Raw genomic sequence first — 21991 nt, 5'->3', positions numbered from 1 at the left:
AAAACCATAGCCTTGACTAGACGGACCTTTGTTGGCAAGTGTTATAACCCTCCCTTTTTTGACCAATCAGGATAGACTTTTAAAATGGAATACAGAATTGTGTTTGCAGCCGCCGCTGCGCCGCCGTCACTCCCCAACGCCAGCGCTGCCTCTAGCTCGCCGAGCTCCAGCCGAAGGAGAAGGTGGGTTAGTAAGGAGGTCTCTATACCATGGCTCGTAGAAAGCAGACTGCCCGCAAATCGACCAGTGTAAAGCACCGAGGAAGCAACTAGCTACAAAAGCCGCTCGCAAGAGTGCGTCCTCTACTGGAGGGGTGAAGAAACCTCATCGTTACAGGCCTGGTACTGTCGCACTCCGTGAAATTAGACGTTATCGGAAGTCCACTGAACTTCTGATTCGCAAACTTCCCTTCCAGCGTCTGGTGCGGGAAATTGCTCAGGACTTCAAAACAGATCTGCACTTCCAGAGTGCAGCTATTGGTGCTTTGCAGGAGGCAAGTGAGGCCTATCTGGTTGGCCTTTTTGAAGACACCAACCTGTGTGCTATCCATGCCAAACGTGTAAGAATTATGCCAAAAGACATCCAGCTAGCATGCCACATACGTGGAGAACGTGCCTAAGAATCCACTATGATGGGAAACATTTCATGCTTTAAAAAAAAAAAATTCTCTTCTTCCTGTTATTGGTAGTTCTGAACGTTAGATTTTTTTTTCCCACGGGGTCAAAAGGTACCTAAGTATATGATTGCAAGTGGAAAATAGGGGACAGAAATCAGGTATTGGCAGTTTTTCCATTTTCATTTGTGTGTGAATTTTTAATATAAATGCGGGGACATAAAGCATTAATGAAAGTCAAAATGTTTCAGTGAATAAGTTTCAGCAGTTCAACTTTATAACAATTATACATAAACCTGTTAAATTTTTCTGGACAAAAAAAAATAAATAAAAATAAAATGGAATACAATTTAGAACTGCACTTATCAATATAGTATGCGCTAGTCACACTCAGTTATTTAAATTTTTATCGACATTAATAAAATTAAATAAAAAATGTAAATTGAATTCCACAGTTGTATCAGCCATCTTGTAATGTTCAGTAGCCACATGTGGCTTATGGCTACTCTATTGAACAGCACAGAATGGATCATTTTCACCATCAAAGCAAGTTCTATAGGACAATGGTGATCCAGAAGGTATTCTTACCACTAAAAAGGAATAGAATTTAAAATGTTTTGCTTGGAACCACAGTCTTGGGCAGAACACAAAACACTCAGGAATAAGATTAAAAACTGAGGGCCTCAAACATAGAAAAGGAAGGAAGCTTAGTTTTTTCTGTTTGTTTGTTTACTATCTGACAAGTTTCAGGACATTTTGGAACATTTTGGAAGGAAGCACCACAACTGATAAATAAGAAAAAAAAAAAATCTACGCTGAAGTGAATTTTAAGGTGCATAAATGGGGAGCAATAATAAATATCCTGATGTCTGAAGTGGAGTCCAGTGCAGACCAATTTAGGGGCAATGGAGAAGAGAGAATTGGCAGAACCAGAAAATAGAGATTGAGACTAGACCAAAAAAGATATTACTGTCTTAGTAGCCATATCTGACTAAGAGATCTAGCCAGAGGAGACGGGATTCTATAAATTAATATCAGAACCCCAGTACATGCCTTTTATAGTTGGCTACATATGATTTTGCTTAATTATTTCATAAAGTAGTATAAAGTGAAAAAAAATGACACCTGATATCAGAGAGTGTTCAGGATGGTAGAAAATCAGATGAAGGATTTTCTTTATGACAACTAAAGGAATGAAAAAGTAAATAGAAAATATAAAGAAATTGTAGAAAGCATATAGACCTGCTTTTGACACTACCTGCCTCTAATGATTTTCTTTTAATTCACATTACCTTTAAATAGATATTATCTATGTTGTATGGTTCAGGTATATAATATTTCATTAATTCATTCATCTTTCTCAAGGTTTCTGTCTGAGAAATTGATTCTTTTGAGGACCAGCTGTCACTAGTCATATTTTGGTTGCTCTTAAACCATTTATTTGGGCTTCCCTGCTGGCTCAGTAGTAAAGAATATGCATGTAATGCAGGAGACCCAGGTTTGATCCCTGGGTCAGGAAGATCTCCTGGAGAAGGAAATGGCAACCCACCCCAGTATTCTTGCTTGGGAAATCCCCTGGACAGAAGTCTAGCAGGCTACGGTCCATGGGGTTCCCAAGAGTCGGACACAACTTGGCAACTAAACAACTACAAACCATTCATCTCCTATGCATTTGATAAGCCTGTTGCTATGGGATGATCAGGCATAGGTCTGCTCCAGAACTAGACCACTCTTGATGAAGGACCCAGAATTTGATTACGTGTGAGAAGCAGAAGAGTGATTATTTTCTTTTCTTAAATAATGAAATGAAGAATTATAAATAGACGTGTGTGTGTGCTCCATCACTTTAGTTGTGTCCAACTCTTTGTGACCCCATGGACTATAACCAGCCAAGCTCCTCTCATGGGATTCTCCAGGCAAGAATACTGGAGTGGGTTGCCATGCCCTCCTCCAGGGGATCTTCCAGACCCAGGGATCGAACTGCAGCTCCTGTGTCTCCTGCATTGCAGGAGAATTCTCTACTGCTGAGCCACCAGGGAAGCCCATACACATAGACACATGCTGTGCTGTGCTTAGTCGCTCAGTCGTGTCCCACTCTTTGTGACCCCACGGACTGTAGCCCACCAGGCTCCTCTGTCCATGGGGATTCTCCAGGCAAGAATACTGGACATACATGTACACAATTAATTTTGAAGCCACCCCCACTCCATGATGTAGCAAGTTTTATAACGTATTTTGAATGTTCTTATGACTTCCTTCTTCAGTTATAGGTAGAATTCAACAGAACAATTTTAGGCCATTTCCTTCTCCAGGGAATCTTCCCAACCCAGGAATTGAACCTGGGTCTCCTGCATTGCAGGCAGATTCTTTACTGACTGAGACAAGGGAACCCCATTCTCAGCCTACAGTGAAGTGAAAATATTGTACAAAGTTTAGTTTATAGCAGCCTAGGTGTCAAAGGGAGATAAGCGGAGTTTAAGAGAAGCACCACCAAATGTGTGCCTAGTTGCTGGTGGAGGACAGCCAACACAGTGACCATTTCCATCCACCCCACCACTTTCTCACTATTCATTAGTGCCCTCCTGCTCTTCCTGTCTCTTTTTGTCCAGTCTGATTCCGGGCAACACCATGATAATTCTCCAGTAAAATACTGGTAACTTCCATTTCTGCACTGCTTTTTCTGATGGGCTAAATTCCAATCTTGTAAGAACCAAACTACCCTATTTTCTCTTGTCCTGCATCTGAGCAGCTGAACACTGATGAAGAAAATGACACATTGGCCTCACTTTATCTTTGGAATCTTTGTCCTCAAAAGCGCTCTTTATACAATACAGCCATCACGCTACTTTCCTGATAGCTTTCTTTCTGTGGCTTTTGAAAATACTATTTCATGCTTTCTTCTCCCTGCTCAAATTTGCTATCTCATGCCACTTCCAAACTTTCAGCTGACAATCTTACAACAGTCTTTGTCGAGAATACAGACATCATTGAACAGAAGCTTTGTGCTTTCCATTTTCAGCTTTCAACAAATGTGGATTCCTACCCCCCCAACCCCATCAATGCCAAAACATGTTCTCTGGATCCCAGCTGCTCTAGAAACCTCAAGGACTTTGCTCCTTGACTTACCCACTTTTATCTCCCAAGTTATCAACCACTCCTTCTCCCTGGGATCATTTCCAACAATATAAAAACATGCCCTAATGTCCATTCTAAAAAGCTTCCCTTGATCTTATCATCATCTCTCCAGCTACTGTACGTTTCTCTATTAACCTTCACAGCAAAATTTCTCCACCTCTTCACTTCCTCTTCCCTCCACGGACTCTTCAGTGTGGCTTCAGCTCTGCAGTCCACCCAAACTGCTCTTACTAAATACCATAGGTTGTTCTTCGTGACTTCCATGTGGTGAAACCCAATGCACACCTTTTTCTCGACCTCTTACTGGACCTTTTAACTGCACTTTTCTCAACTTTCTCATGGTTTCCTCTTCTACCAACTTCTAAATGTTGGGGTTCTCTGAGCTTTCATCCAAGGTCCCAAGTGCTTCTCTTCTCTAGGTAATTCCTCCAGTCTAAATCTATTCTCCGACTTATGAACATAGTTTTCCAAGTTCTTACTAAAACCTTTCCATTTAATGTTTCACAGGCAGTTCAAGCTTAACATGTGTAAGACTGAACTCAATGAATTTTGTCCTATCAAACCTCTAGGGTTTTCCTTATTGGTGAATGATACCACATTCCACTTAATTGCTCAAGTTAGAAACCTCACTTCTCATATCTAATTAATCATCAAATCCTGTTTCTGTCTTTAAAATACACATAAGAAGTCAATGTGAGGTTGCCATTTCTCTCTTCTCTCACTGGAAATCATGCAAAAATAATAAGAAAGAAAGAAAGAAAGAAAGGAGAAAAGAAAAAAGGAAGGAAGGAATAAGGGAAGAAAAGAAGAGAGGAAGGGAAAAAGGAAGGAGAAAAAAGGAAAGCTAGAAAAAACTCACCAGCCATATTTCCCATTATACTAAGGAAATAGCTGAAATCCAAAACCACAAAAAAAAGGGAGGAGTAGTTCTCCCAAAGCAGTGGAGATCAGGCAGGGGTGCACTTAGAGAAAGCAGAGAGAAGGTCTATGAGTATAAGTCTTAGAGGCAGCAAAGCTCATTTCTTAAAGGTGACAGGTACATCTTCATTTCCCAAATTGAAAATCCTTGTTTATAATAGGAAGGACAAAGTACACATGTTGGTCATGGAAGTACAAGGATCTGTTTGGTTATGAGTAGCAGTGCAAGAGGATCTAAACAAGGAAATATTGTGACAAGCTATACTTACAGGAAGCAGTCTGTCTCTATGGCACAGCAGAAAAATGCATGGTGAAAATCCACTGCCTGCGTCCTCTGGCTGAGCAGAAGCAAAAGTTAAACAAAGTTACACAAACTTAAGGCTATAAAGACATTTAAGCTAGCCTATGACTGGCCGCACTCTTTCTATTACATGAACCTCTTGCAAATAGTGGCATGGGAAAAATTCAGCTGTTGCAGAGATAAGTAATCAAGAAGGAATATTCATAGTATCCATACATAGATACTATACAAAGAAAAAAAAAAAGAGGGTTAGTAAAGCACACTTACCAGAAAACTTTTCCACAGAGCTGCTGGAAATTATGATCAAACATTTTACTGTGAATCTTAAGAAGAGAATAAATGAATCTCCTCTATAAGTAAAAACCATAAAGCAGAGATAGAAGAGCTCATGAAATAGATATTAACACAACAGGGAGAAATGAGATGTGAACTGATAGGATACATGGAAAAGTGGAAGAAAAAAAGTGTCCATTGTGAAAGCAGAAGGTGAAAACTACATGGGCCAATAGATCCTGGTGAAAATACAGAAAGGGACAAACTGGATGGAAATGAGGAAGTAAGCAACACGAAATGGAAATGAAAATAAATTTTAAAGAATTAGAAATTAATGGTAGATCAACTGTATAGCACAAGGAACTCTACTCAATACTCTGTAATGACCTATCTGGAAAAGCAATCTAAAAAAGGTTGGATATATGTGTAACTGACTCATTTTGCTGTGCAGCAGAAACTAACACAACATTGTAAATCAACTATACTTCAATAAAAATGTATAAAAAGAGCGTAATGGCAGATATAAAAGGCAAGCAAAGGAGAGCCAAATGTGTCATTGATGTCTGAGGAAAACAAACAAAAGTATATAATAATTAAAGATATAATAATGGAAATTTTTCTTAAAATAAAATAATACTTGAACCTACATCTTGAAAGGATCCAATATGTTCAAGGAGAAACTCACTCAAACATAGCCTACTAAAGTTGCTGAATTTGAAAGATCAGTAAAAAAAAAAAAAAAAAATGAGCTAGCTACAGACTTCTCCATAGCAATATAAATGCTAGAAAACCTTTAAGGAAAAAAAAAGATGTAAACCAAAGATGTTACCTAATTGTTGCTCAAGTGTAAACATATAAAGCAAAGTTTTGAGCATGCGTATTGTTCCCTTGAGCCCTACTTAATGATTCGATCTGATGACACGTTAAACAAGAGATGACCTGAGAAACTGCTACAGAGGGTTGGCGGGGAGCAGTGGATATATTTATCTAAGAATAAAACAGAACAGGGATCAGGGTGACAGAACAAAAGGTAAAGCTTATATGCCTGACAATGCAAAAGTGAAAAACTAATAAGGGTTACGAGGGGCAAGGGGAAAGAAAGTAAATTGCACATAAATATGTTAATTTCCTTATTTTTAATAGCTGAAAGTCAATTATAAATAAAAATTTTAAAATATGCAGTAGAAAAGGAGTAGGAGGTGGAAGAGAAAATATTAATCAATGCTTACAGTAGGAAAATAGTAGATATGTCTGATGAACAGAGGATCGGGGCATTCTACAAAGTTGTAATTGAGAAGAGAACAACTAGAGCAATATCAATTTTCTATTTAGCATAAGAAATACACAAGGGAAAAAAATCAAAGAACACTGACTACTAGTTACATCATCTTAAAAATATAAAACAATTACAAAATAACATGAAAAAACTGAAACCAAATGTCTGTCCAGTCAGTGAATACACGTGGGTTAAACTCACCTATTTTTTGGGTTAAACTCACCTATTTTCAAAAATGGATATTTTGTTTGTATCACAAAGTGAATTCAGTGCTGAATTCAAGAGATATACCTAAAACAAAGTAATTCAGTCAGGGTTAAAAAAAAAAAAAAAAGATGAGCCAAAGTAAATTGGGCAAATACAAAGAAAAAGAAAGCAGATATTGTGATCTTATAGCAGACGAGGTTGGATTCAGGGGGAAATCTATTAAAAGAAAAAAGTAGGGCTCTTTATAGCATTCAAGAGTACAATTCACTAGAAAATATGAATAATTTATATCTATTATTAAATAAAATAGCATTAACATTCATAAAGCAAAATCCAAGGTGATGCAATAAGAAATAGAAATGCATCAATGAAGGGAAATTAATCACTTCAGCCCACAATAGATCACGAAGACAAAAAATAAGTAAAATTTAATAAATAATATAGTGAGTAAGACAGTCCTTAGTGTTAAAACAGAGAATATATCTTCAAGTTTCCAAAGGAAATTTATAAAAATTGACCATGGAATAAGCCATAAAGAAAATTTCTACAAATCGTGGAAAGGAAAAATGTGAACAATATTCTCCAATCACAATACAGTGAGAATAGAAATTAATAGCAAAACCAGATTACATCAAGTTTCTACCATTATCACCTAGAAACTTGAAAAGCAGTCACTCTCAACTCGGGTGATACATGAAATTCAAACTAAAATTGGAGACTATATAGGAAATAAGGACAATGAAAAGCTAGAACCAATGAGTTACAGGTAAAGTACTGCATAGCAGTATCTTATAGGGCTTCTAATAAAAAGGAAAGAATAAACATATATGAGTTAATAAGTTATAAAGTAAATCACAAATTAGTCTTAAGGAAAGAGAAAAAAATTAATAGAGATAAAACAGAAATCAATAACTTAGAAAATTTTAAAGTAGTGAAACTAATAAATACATACAAAAACTACCTTTTAAGAAAAACACAGCATATATATATATATATACCTTTTAAGAAAAACACAGCATATATATATATATATATTTATATAGCATAAACTTAAAAAATCACAACAACAAAGAAATGTAGAAAGCACAAATACACAGAATAAGAAACAAAAAGGGAGAAATAATCACTTAGGCAAAGGAAATGAAAAGAATCATGAGACTGTGCTTAATCCTGTCATAGATAATTGTATCTGTGAATATAAAGTTGGACCCAGGCATGCAGAAATGAACAGACATGTGAAACTAGCTATAGGCCTCGTTTTAACAATACCTTATTTATGGTATTATTTAGGTGTACTATAATGTATATATAATTGCCCCAAATTGACTCCAGAAGAGATAAAATGTCTGCCTGGAATGCAGGAGACCAAGGTTCAATCCCTGGGTTGGGAAGATCCCCTGGAGACAGAAATGGCAATCCACTCCAGTACTCTTGCCTGGAGAATCCCATGGAGGGAGGAGCCTGGTAGGCTACAGTCCATGGCGTCGCAAAGAGTTGGACAAAACTGAGCGACTTCACTTTCACTTTATCACAGAAGGAAAATGTTGTGTAAAACCTAATCTGTTTTCCTTTCTCTTGATGAAAAACATCAGGCCCAGAAGCTTCACATGAAACGCATAGGGGAACAGATAATTCTGTTATTTAAAGTGCTTCAGAGCATATTAAAAGAAGAAAACCCCTTAAATTATTTTAATAAACCCTAATCACAGTGTTTTTAAAAAGTGCAAACCAAATTCACTTATGACTATGACTGTAAAATTCCTTTAAAAAATTGTAAGAATTCAGTATCACACTGAGACTACAATATATCAGACCAAGTAAAATTTAATCTAAAAAAATATAAGGATAATGCAATATTAGGAAATTTAACATAGAATAATTTATTATATCAATAGATCTAATGAGAAAATAATTTTTATATATGCTATTAAGATATTTGATAATGTTCAATATTTATTATTGGTTTAAGAAAATAAACCTCCCAACCACATAGGATTAGGAGAAAACTTGCTTGACATGATAAGATACTCATACCTAAACCCTAAAAACCAGCACTATGCTGAATGGATAAATACTGGAAACATCCTTGTTAAAGTCATGAACAAGTCAAGGATGTTCTAGAAGTTAAAACTAAACATTATTTAACACTTTTTTGAGGTACTAGCTAATACAGTTAGAAAAAAGGGGATAAAATGGGTATAAGTATTATAATTTACAAATGATATGATTGTATATTTGAAAACCCCCCCAAATATTTGAAAAATGATGTGATTGCATATTTGGAAAATCCAAGGAAATCTTACAAAAACTCTAAGAGAATATAATAAAGTTGTTAGTTACAAAGTTAGTATACAGCAATGAATACATAAACCACTCTTCCTAAACCAATCAAAGTGGCCAAAGGATGAAGTTATGGGCCAATCAGGTCCAAAGACCTGGGGTTAGGGTTGAGGTAAATCCCATTCAAACAAAAGGGGTAATTTTCCCAAAAGAAAATCTAAATGCTGTTTGAAAGGAGGAGGAGGACTGAATGCTGGGTAAGCAATAAATATGTCTTCCTAACCAAAGTAACTAAAGGCGGATTAAATATCTTAGTTCTTAACATTAGTAGCTGTTGCTAATCTACTTTCACAAACTGGGACAATACCAAATAGTATTGTGGTTACTAAACAATGTTTAATAAGAAGTTAGCAAAAGTGCTAATAGTGCTAGGTATATTATTTTCTTTAGCAGTATTTAAAATGAAACAATGGTGTCTCAAATCTTGATAAATCATAAAATGCTGTGTTACCCCTTACGTCTTCCTGCCTCCCCCTCCTGTAATTTGTTTTCTTTTATGGCACATAAAATTATCCAGATGAGCTGTCTAAGAAGGGCACATTAATTTATCTGGGCATATGTGTATTAAGGGCTTCTGGTACATGCTGTTATATAAAGAATGCTGGATATCTGTATGCTGGAATCCATGTAAGAGGTCAACAATTTTTAAATATACATCACATGGTTTATCGTAGATTCAGTTCAGTTCAGTTCAATTGCTCAGTTGTGTCCGACTCTGCGACCCCATGAACCGCAGCATGCCAGGCCTCCCCATCCATCACCAACTCCTGGAGTCCACCCAAACCCATGTACATTGAGTCGGGGATGCCATCCAACCATCTCATATTCTGTCCTCCCCTTCTCCTCCTGCCCTCAATCTTTCCCAGCATCAGGTCTTTTCAAATGAGTCAGCTCTTCGCATCAGGTGGCCAAAGTAATGGAGTTTCAGCTTCAACATCAGTCCTTCCAAAGAAGACCCAGGACTAACCTCCTCTAGAATGGACTGATTGGAGCTCCTTGCAGTCCAAGGGACTCTCAAGAGTCTTCTCCAACACCACAATTCAAAAGCTTCAATTCTTCAGCACTCAGCTTTCTTTATAGTTCTCACATCCATACATGACTACTGGAAAAACCATAGTCTTGATTAGACGGACCTTTGTTGGCAAAGTAATGTCTCTGCTTTTTAATATGCTGTCTAGGTTGGTCAAAACTTTCCCTCCAAGGAGTAAGCGTCTTTTAATTTCCTGGCTACAATCACCATCTGCAGTGCTTTTGGAGCCCCCCAAAATAAAGTCAGCCACTGTTTCCACTGTTTCCCCAACTATTTGCCATGAAGTGATGGGACTGGATGCCATGATCTTAGTTTTCTGAATGTTGAGCTCTAAGCCAACTTTTTCACAGTCTCCTCTTTCACTTGCATACTGGGTACCAAATGCCTTACTCATTAACAGAATACTCAGATATTTCAATTACTCTCATTTTCTTTGGATAGTTTAAAAGAAATTTTTATGCCTAAGATGGCTAGATGGCATCACTGACTCGATGGAGGTGAATCTGACTGAACTCCGGGAGTTGGTGATGGATAGGGAGGCATGGCGTGCTGCGATTCATGGGGTCGCAAAGAGTCGTACACGACTGAGCAACTGAACTAACTGAACTGAAGCTATCTCTTGTCTTTTTATCCTAAACAGGAGGCTTTTACAATAATAGTAATTATATTGAATTGACCATATATTCATGATTTTAAATATAAAAATATTGTCTTTGCCTTTAGAAGTATACATTGGAGAAGACTTTTAAAAAGTTACTTTGGGTGTCTGAGACATGATTGGGAATGCCTTTTTCAGAATGAATTATTTGTCACTAGATTAAATTTCATTAACTGTTCAAATTAGACTAAAAAATAGAACATTCATGATTCACAACCAATTTGACTTAATTACAGCAGCACAGCTGTAAAATGATGACAGGTATCATTTGTGTGTGTGACGAACATAGCAGCATGTTTTGATGGATTTCACTGTGACATTTGTCTCTAGCAAGTATTACTGGAGCTGGGATGAAAATCTTAAAAGTTCTCCCCCGCCTACCCCTCAGTTAGCTTTATTGAGATATATTAGACATATAACATTGTGTAAATTTAAGGTGTACGATGTGACAATTTCATATATATATATATATGTAAATGATTGCCACAATAAGGTTAGTTAACACATCTATCATCTCACACAGTTACAATTTTTGTATGAATGAGAACTTTTAAGATTCATTCTCTTGGGAACTTTCAAATACATGATACAGAATTGTTGACTACAGTTACCATTCAGAAGTTCTATTAAGCACATGGAACAACAGACTGGTTCCAAATAGGAAAAGGAGTACGTCAAGGCTGTATATTGTCACCCTGCTTATTTAACTTCTATGCAGAGTACATCATGAGAAATGCTGAGCTGGAAGCACAAGCTGGAATCAAGATTGCCGGGAGAAATATCAATAACCTCAGATATGCAGATGACACCACCCTTATGGCAGAAAGTCAAGAGGAACTCTTGAAAAGTGAAAAGCCTCTTGAAGAAAGTGAAAGTGGAGAGTGAAAAAGTTGGCTTAAAGCTCAACATTCAGAAAATGGAGATCATGGCATCTGGTCCCATCAGTTCATGGCAAATAGATGGGGAAACAGTGGAATCAGTGTCAGACTTTATTTTGGGGGGCTCCAAAATCACTGCAGATGGTGAGTGCAGCCATGAAATTAAAAGACGCTTACTCCTTGGAAGAAAAGTTATGACCAACCTAGATAGCATATTCAAAAGCAGAGACATTACTTTGCCGACTAAGGTCCGTCTAGTCAAGGCTATGGTCTTTCCAGTAGTCATGTATGCATGCGAGAGTTGGACTGTGAAGAAAGCTGAGCACCGAAGTATTGAAGCTTTTGAACTGTGGTGTTGGAGAAGACTCTTGAGAGTCCCTTGGACTGCAAGGAGATCCAACTAGTCCATTCTGAAGGAGATGATCCCTGGGATTACTTAGGAGGGAATGATGCTGAAGCTGAAACTCTAGTACTTTGGCCACCTCATGCAAAGAGTTGACTCTTTGGAAGAGACTCTGATGCTGGGAGGGATTGGGGGCAGGAGGAGAAGGGGATGACAGAGGATGAGATGGCTGGATGGCATCACTGACTCGATGGACGTTGAGTCTGAGTGAACTCTGGGAGTTGGTGATGGACAGGGAGGCCTGGCGTGCTGCGATTCATGGGGTCGCAAAGAGTCAGATACGACTGAGCGACTGAACTGAACTGAACTGAAACATAAAAGGGCTAAAAGAAATCTTGCATTAACAATAATTAGAGAAGTGAAATAAACACATTAAGAATTTGTGAAAGCATATAATGTAAATGTTGTTTGCATTTTAATGACTCAAACTTTAAATTACAAATATGTAAGTTGCACAGAAAATGCATTTTTATCATATATTTATAATGCAGCTAATGTATATACCAATTTAAAATTTTAAATGATTATAATACTGTTTCAAATGAAGAATATAAGAAATATTGCATACCATAACACATACTGATACGATTCAAACTCAGATTAAATAGTTGGAGACCCAGGTAAGAGTTGATGGTGTAGTTCACTTCCAAAGGCCATCAGGCTGGTGATCAGGGCTGCTATGCTGCTGAATTTCAAGTCCAAAAGCCATTACTGATAAAATTCCTTCCTATATGAGGTAGTCTTTTGTTATATTCATGTCTTCAGTGGTTGGATGAAGCTTACCCACATTATGAAGGACAACCTGCTTTTTCAAAGTCCACTGATTTAATGTTAATCTTATCAAAAAACATGATCGAAGAAACATTCAGAATAATATTTAACTAAATACCTGGACACTATGGCCCAGGCAAACTGAGATATAAAATGAACTGCATCACAGTTCCTGAATGATGACTATTTAGTTTATAATTTTTGGCTAGCATGTGTTCTAGTATATAAATTATTTCACAGACATGCAAATATATCTATAAAATAAATTCCCATAGTGGAATTGCTGTCTATAGGTATATGTTTTTAAAAGTTTGATAAAATTGCCTAATTGTCTTCCAAAGTGTTTGTATGAATTTGTAGTCACAAAGGATGAGAGTGTTTGTTTCCCAAGCTCTTTATAACACAATTTGTTGGGGAACTTTTTGCTTTTTGGATAGATCTGATATGAATCAGATAACTAATGAGAAAGCATTGCATGCATCTTAGTGAGGATGGCATTCCCCATCACGTAGACAGACTCAGGATGGACTTGGTAGTAGTGTTACCACAATAATGATAAAATGGAAATGTAGAATACACTTTATTTTGGTACTTGAATTAATGCTAAGAGCTTAGAAATGAACCTTAATCCTGCATTTATTATCAAGACTCTGATGAAAGTGGAACTGAAAGACACTTAAGTCATGTCTGACTCTCTGCCACCCCATGGACTTTAGTTTGTGGAATTCTCCAGGCCAGAATACTGGACTAGATAGACTTTCCCTTCTCCAGCGGATCTTCCCAACCCAGGGATCGAACTCAGGTCTCCCACATTGCAGGCGGATTCTTTACCAGCTGAGCCACAAGACTCTGGTAGGGGTACTTAAAAATTTCAGTTATATGTTATGGGAGAATCTATTAATACCTACTTGAGAAGTACTTATAAATTTGGAGATTCAATAACGTTTTCAGGATATTATGTCCTGTTTTAACATCAAAAATCCAAGATTAGAATTGAAAGAGGTGTGATAGGCACTTGGAAACAATATTCAATAGTGAATGATCAGATTTGGAGATGATGGTTGGGGTTGGGGGGAGGAATTGAGAATGGCATCCTCCATTCTCTCACTTTTCTGCCTTTGAAAATCCTTGAGAATTCAATGTACAAAGCAGTCATTTCAAAAAAAGACCAAGAGGTGGACAGGTTTAGACTCCTCAGATTGTCCTGTCAGTAGTTATTTACACAGTTGTCTTCAGTGGAGATGTAGGAGGTCCCAGCAGGAGGATCGTGGTGCCTTCTGGTATCTGGTCCTCTAGAATTCCCCTTTCCCCTGCCTCCAGGTTTTAGGGACTCTGGTGTGCTTTCTCTAATCAAGTGACATTAGACCCACAATGAAACTGAAAACAAAAAGTTTAAAATCTTTCTCCCCTCTCTCACCTCCCTCCCCACTTTTCTGTTCTCTTCCCATGTTTTTCACTCCTTTTAATTGTTTTCCGGTTGTTATTTTCATTCTTCGTTTCATTCAACACACATTTCCTGAGAGCCTTCATAAGCCAAGTACTGTGCTAGTCCTGATTATACTGAGATGAGTAAGATGTGAAAGTCACAGTTCTTTGAGGAACTGACAGTTTCCAAAAGAAAAGTGTAAATTGATAATTTCTCAACTCCTTTCATTTTCATTACTTGCTTTGTTATAGTTGATGATGTATTTTATTTTAGTAGTCTAAATTTGTTTTTGAAATATAGAAGTATAAATCATAAACACAGTGACCATATTTGTAATAACAACAAATGCTCAAAGCTGGCCTTATCCATAATCAACTGTTTTATTATATATTATTTTAGACATTTCAACCCAGTTTCACCAGAGGTCTGATTTGTGATTAACATAGTATCTTAAGTAAGAATATGCCAGTTATGATATTATTTCAATAATGATTTATAATTTATTTATAATTAAATAAGAAACATTGACTACTATACTCATTATCGTCATAAATTAGTTATCTTTCCTTTATCTGGGAAAGCATTATTATCATTTTATGCCAATGTGTAGTTTAATATATTGCTCACTTTAAATCTCATGTTAATTTTGTCTTATATTTAGAGGAAGTACAATTTCTAATAATACTATAATGAAACTGACCCAGAGCAGAATGGAGACATCAAGAACATCTGACTTTATTCTCCTGTTTCATTATAGGCACTCTGAGACGCTGGAGATTTTTTTTCCTGTATCTCTTTTTCCACAAGTTAATTTACATTAACCGTTATCACTGTTTCATGGCTTTGAAGGTTTACGTCCTCAGAATCAGGAGTTAAATAATTTGATGTATTTAAAAAAAAAGAATTTTAAGCAAGTTTATTTGATATATAGAAGAATGATTTTAAAAATTATAAGTACTTGTTAACTGCTTAAAAGATAACAAAAATTTACTTGACATAAATTAAATTTGGTTTCATTTTTAAGGAAGTAAATTAATGCATTAAATTTAAATATAACATTTATTTAGCAATAGCAGTAGATGAACCTCTGTTTCATTTAACACTAAATTATATAATTTGGTTTCCTACCACAGGGGTTTAAAATCATGTTACTTAAAAAAAAAGTCTGATTTTCTTAGTGACAAAAAGCTCTGTTCATCAGAAAACATACTTTTTATTCATAGAAACAGATGGTATGTAATATTTGACCTTCTCAGAGATGATAGAATTAAAAAGTACATGAACAAGAGTATAAACATAAATTTTGAAATGCTGCAGGTGAATATACAATTCCTAGTTAAAAACTCTCTTCAAATAGAGTACTGCTGCTGCTGCTCCTGCTAAGTCACTTCAGTCGTGTCCGACTCTGTGCAACCCCATAGACGGCAGCCCACAAGGCTCCCATGTCCCTGGGATTCTCCATGCAAGAACACTGGAGTGGGTTGCCATTTCCTTCTCCAATGCATGAAAGTGAAAAGTGAAAGTGAAGTCGCTCAGTCATGTCCGACTCTTCGAGACCCCATGAACTGCAGCCTACCATGCTTCTCCGCCCATGGGATTTTCCAGGCAAGACACCCCTCATCAAATACCAGGCTTTGTCTTTAGACAATGAACCTGAAAGAAGATAGGCAGCTTGGAATGAAGAAAATCATTTATCAGAGTTGTCTGCTTCTCTGTCATATCTCTTTTGCAAAAGAGGAGAAAAATAAGACATCAGGGAATGAAGAATTTAAAATCTAGTAATCAAGGTTTCAAATGTATATTAGATACAACTATTAAGGCTTCTTTGTGTAGCAGACACACATTGAGTTGGCTACCCAGTTCACAGTGATTCTACAAATGGTCCTCCTCACACATTCCTCATTTGGGGAAGCTGTTCATCCTCTTTATGCTCTGAATGAGAGGTGACATACGGTTATACAGTAACCTGCACCACCCCAAAGGACGTGAATATGGAACAAGATGAGTTAATCACACTACACCCTTTTGGCCATTGCGACTGGTCCAGGGGATGGGTGTATGATTTAGTCTGTGCCAATCAGTGTCCTTTCCTGAGATTTTCCAAGGTGGGGTTAAAAGGAAGCACTATTTCTGTTTGGTTAGTAAGCTATAAGGATGAGCTTGGATGCATCAGGGATCACGTTTCCAGTTTTATGTGTATAACATAAAAGCAGGCCCCAAATCATATAGCTAATGACTAAAGAGCAGCAGACTCAAGATGTGGAAAGAGGAAGAGGGAGAGGCAGACAGAGAAAAATGATTTATCATCTCACTCTCATCAGGACTGTTACCATAAAAAACAAGTAAAACAGAAAATAACAAGTGTTGGCAGGAAAGTGGAGAAATTGGAACTCTTATGCACTGTTGATGGGAATGTAAAATGGTGCAGCCACTATGGAAAAATAGCATGGCAGTCCCTCAAAAAGATTAGAAATAAAATTACCGTATGATTCATTAATTCTACTTATAAGTATATGACTAAAGGAGCTGAAAGGCTTCCCAGGTGGCTCAGTGATAAAGAATCCACCTTCCAATGCAGGAAATGCAGGAGATGTGGGTTCAGTCCCCGTGTCAGGAAGATCCCCTGGATGAGGAAATGGCAACCTACTCCAGTATTCTTGCCTGGAAAATTCCACGGACAGAGGAGCCTAGCAGGCTACAATCCTTGAGGTCCCAAAGAGTAAGACATGACTGAGAGACTGAGCACACAGGCATATACATACAATGGAATATCCGGTCTTAAAGTGGATAGAAATTCTGACACATGGTACAATGTGGTTAAACTTGAAGATGTTATGCTAAACAAAATAAGCCAGTCATGAGAGGGCAAATACTGTAAGATTCCATTTATATGAGGTACCTAAAGTAGTCAAATTCATAGAAACACAAAGTGGTTGCTAGGGGCTGGGGAAAGGGGAAAATTGTATAATGCCAATAGTTTCAATTTTTCAGGATGTACAAGTTATGATGATTATATGCAAAATGATGTGAATATAATAATACTGAAATGTATACTTAAAAAGTGGTTAAGATGTGAATTTTATATCAGTGTTTTACCACAATTAGAAATTTGAAAATTAAGCAGTTCTTAAAATTATTAGAAGAGAATATTGGTACAAATCTATCTAATGTAAGCATGTCAAAAGTAAAAGACGAAACAAAATGTCTGTATATACAAAGAATGTGTAATGCTGGTTTTCTGTTGCTCTTGGATTATGGTTACTTTTTTAATCTTTAATATATTAAACTATTTCTCTGTAATGAACATTATTGATTGGCATAATTAGAAAATCTGGTAAGTAATTTTTAGTTAGGAAAAATAAGATACCAGTTTTTTTCCTTCATTTATCAAAGACTGTAAAAATGTTATGAAATTCAAAGTTGGGGAAGGTATGGAAACAGATACTTTTCTACATTGCTCATTGGAATATCATTTGGTACAGCCTTTCTGGAAGCAACTTAGTGATATATATCAAAAGCCTGAAAAACATACACATTCTTTGATCCAGTTAGTCCACATCTGAGAATTTATCTCTGTGAAATATACCTGTAGCCCGAATGTTCAGCTATAAACTTGATCTCTGATGATTTTGGTGTCGTTCATAATAAAAAGAAATTGAAGACAAACTAAAAGTCCAACAAAAGTTAATGGTTTTAAATAAATTGTGGTCATATCTACAATAGAATACTTGTTTAAATTTTTGATTGCTTTACACTGTTGTGTTGGTTTCTGCCATACAATAACATGAATCAACACAGATATACATATGTCCCTCCCTCTTGAACCTTCGTCCCACCCCTCTAGGCTGTCACAGAGCACCGGGTTGAACTCCCTGTGTTGTTCACCAACTTCCCACCAGCTCTCTGTTCTACATATGGTAATGTACATGTTTCAACATTACTCTCTCAACTTGTCCCACCCTCTCCTTATGCTTGCTGTGTCCACAAGTCTATTCTGTATGACTGCATCTCTATTCCTGCCCTGCAAATAGGTTCATCAGCACCATTTTTGTAGATTCCACTCATATGTGTTAATATACGATAATTGTTTTTCTGATTTACTTTACTCTGTATAACAGGCTCTAGGATCATCCACCTCACTAGAACTGATTCAAATTCATTCATTTTAATGGCTGAGTAATATTCCATTGTATATATTTACCCCAATTTCTTTACTCATCTTATCATCTGTCCATAGACAACTAGGTTGCTTCCATGCCCTAGCTATTGTGAACAGCGTGGCAATGAATATCACAGGTACATGTGTCTTTTTGAATAATGGTTTTCTCAGGGTATATGCCCAGCAGTGGGATTGCTGGGTCATTTGGTAGTTTAATTACTAGTTTTCTTTCAAAAAGAAATCTCCATACTGTTCTCCATGGTGGCTGTATCAATTTACATTTCCACTAACTATGCAAGAAGGTTCCCTTTTCTCCACATCCTCTCCAGCATTTACTGTTTGTAGATTTTTTGACGATGGCCATTCTGACTGGTGTGAGGTGACAGCTCATACAATAGGATGTGTGTGCTAAAGTCGCTTTGGTCTTGTCCAACTCTTTGCAACCCTATAAACTGTAGCCTGCTAGGCTCCTCTGTCCATAGAATCCTCCAGGCAAGAATACTGGAGTGAGGTCAGTGCCCTTCTCCATGGGATCTCATCTTCCCAACCCAGGGATCAAAAGTGCATCTCTTACATCTCCTGCATCGGCAGGCAGTTTCTTTACCACCAGCAGGTGCTTCTTTGGGAAGCCCCATACAATAGGATACTTTATAGCTATTTAAAATTACGTTGCAGAAGAATAATAAAAACATGGAATAATATTCATGTTATATAGTTAAGTTAAAAATAACTTTTAAAATCAAATGAGTGGTATGATATCATTTGTGTAAAATTATAAAGATACAAGCCTGGGATAAAAAGATTAAAAAAAAAAAAGACTAAAAAGCAGGCATTAAAATAATAACTGTGCTTTTTTCCAATGGAGTTTAGATTATTTTTGGCATAGGTGAAATGCTTATAGATCCTCTGAAGTCAGCATTCCCAGATGAATGGTGTATTGAAGAAAAAAGATCTAAAATCATAAAATTTATAATGCAAATTTTTATAATATGCTCAAAATGTTAAAGCACCAATATCCTTTTGCTCTGGTTTTCTCCTTGAGACACAACACATATGAAAGAAATAAAGGAAAATGCAGCCATTTTATTACCTAGTAAAATGCACTGACTTTACTGACATTTCTGTTAACAGAAACTAAGATTTAAACGTGACTTTCATGATCTCTACTAGTGAACAAAAACATGAACAGATTAGAAAGTTATCTGAAGGCAAACTTTTATTTTCCACTCTATTTCAATAATCACGTTTCTAGAATCTCTACCCTATTTCGATAAACACTTTTTGTTTTTGTTGTTGTTCAAACCCCTTCTTAATCCTCACCTGAATTCCAGTCTAAACACGTTTTACTACCTTGTAACCTAAAAATCTTTTAAAAAGTGACTCACTTGGTTAATGAGAACTAGACACTACAAATTAATTTTGTGCTGTACATCTGATTCTACTTACATGAGTAGATGGAAACTCTTTGGGGAAAGGTCTTTGACATTTTTCTTTAAACTAATTAGAACACTACATGCATAAATCGCTAATGGAGAAAAAAGCTATGTCAATCTTCAGCTGGTTCATTTAGAACTGTCCTAGAATATAAAAATCAATCTGATACCTGAGATTACATGGGTAGATCTAAAATCTCACAGAATGAGGAATATTAAATAACCCCAATTCTTAAATAGAACCAGCAATATAGGTTTTAAAATGAAAGAGCTGAGGCTAATTCATATTTTAAAGTAAAACAAAGTTTTACACAACTGATTTCTGAGGTCTAGGATTTGACAAAACTCATGTCCTGGTAATCAAAACACATAGGACAAAGGGATGGGGGGCGGGGAGGGGGTACTGTCCCCCTGAGGCCAGGCTGGAGGAGCTATAGTTGCCCTGCCTCAGCCCACCTCTCCCTGCTCAATAAAATGATCTTAAACTACAAAAAAAAAAAAACACCCTCCCTCCCCGCAAAAAAATCCACATAAAACACTAATGGTGGAACCATTAGCTATCACTTTCGTTGTTGTGTTGTTTAGTTGCTAAGTCGTGTTTGACTCTTTTGCAGCCCCATGGACTGTAGCCTGACAGTCTCCTCTGTCCATGGGATTTCCCAGGCAAGTATTCTGGAGTGGCTTGCCATTTCCTTCTCCAGGGGATCTTTCCAACCAAGGGATGGGACCTGTGTCTCCTGCATTGGCGGGTGGATTCTCTACTACTGTGCCACCTGGCATATTGTTAAAAAATAATAGGACTAATGGAAAAACTGAAAAATAACCAATAAATGGCCAACTTAAAAAACAGAAAAGAGATAATTGGACAAACACAAAGCAACAAGCTTAGTGCTCTGTTTAGACAAGACTTTGAAGCATTAAGTTGCAACATTCAAATAATACTTTGTCTTAGTAAAAAAAAAATGGAAATGAAGGTATTTGTAAAACAGATAGCATATCACATTTAACTTGAACAGTTTAAAAAACATCTAGAGATATCGCAAACTACCTAATTTGGCAGAATTTTAAATCTCACTGCTCTAAATATAAATTATTGCTTTCTTAACCTAAACATTGACTTGTATGGCCCATGGTCCACTGAAAATAGATGTTAACAAATGAAATATGTCTCTAAGAATTAAACCTCACTCTGTTTCTGCAACAAAATGTTTTCATTTTTGCAGATGCTTGTGGTAAAGAATTTATCAGTTTTTCAAATAGAAGTAGCTTCAAATACTATTTTTCCCAAGGTATTTCCCCAAGGACTTATTTTACAAAAACTTCAATCTATGTATAAATGGAGAAGAGGATTGCCCTCTGTGTGGATGACTCAGTAGGGTACCAAAAACATCCATCTTACTAATGCTGACAGACTAGTTACCTTCCTTCTGCCACTCTCTGGGAAGTGCTCTGAACCATGCTGCTGCTGCTGCTGCTAAGTCATTTCAGTCATGTCCGACTCTTAGTGACCTCATGGACTGCAGCCTCCCCGGCCCCTCCGTCCATGGGATTTTCCAGGCAAGAGTACTGGAGTGGGTTGCCATTGCCTTCTCCAGCTCTGAACCATAGTAAGCCTCAAAAAAACCACTGGATTCTTTCTACTGCAAACTCTTTGAGGAGCATGACACATTAAGTCCGAACATCTCAGTGAGAATGAGTTAGTCTTTTGAGAAAGGAAGAGCCATCCAATAGGAGTACACTGGACACAGATCACCAGGAGGCCAGGATTGAAAGGGAAAGACAACAGCAGAGAAAACGGAGGCAGAGGCAAAACAAACTTGTCCTACATGTCAATCTTGCCTTCCAAGACAGACTTTGGCTTCTGCGTATGTTCTTTCTGAGCCATTCTTAGTCCCTGCCTCTCCTCATTATATGCTAGCTGATCAAGAAGCAGAAAGTGGATAAGGCAAGAGGGCAAGTCATAAAATTTTAATGCTAGAAAATATCGCCTTAATAGTAAAAAAAATTGACAAGTGATGTTCCTTCTTGACTCCAGAGGAAAATCACTGAGAGAGAATGGCACAGGTTGCTTTCCCTGAGAAGCAGACTCTGAGCAGATTAGCAGGCAAGGAGGTTCATGCAGAGCATTCTAGGGTCACTGCCTATGCAAAGGAAGGCCAGGGAAGGGGAA

General features: G+C 37.0%; 1 pseudogene; it reads left to right on the top strand.

Annotated features, from left to right (window-relative positions):
• Nucleotides 1–206: 206 nt before the first annotated feature.
• On the top strand, nucleotides 207–856 carry LOC120853961 (annotated as a pseudogene).
• The last annotated feature ends 21135 nt before the right edge of the window (nucleotides 857–21991 follow it).

This window comes from Oryx dammah, unplaced genomic scaffold (genome assembly GCF_014754425.2).
Source record: "Oryx dammah isolate SB20612 unplaced genomic scaffold, SCBI_Odam_1.1 HiC_scaffold_27, whole genome shotgun sequence".
NCBI lineage: Eukaryota > Metazoa > Chordata > Mammalia > Artiodactyla > Bovidae > Oryx > Oryx dammah.
The sequence above is the reverse complement of the archived record's forward strand: the minus strand, read 5'-3'. Positions and strand labels throughout refer to the sequence as shown.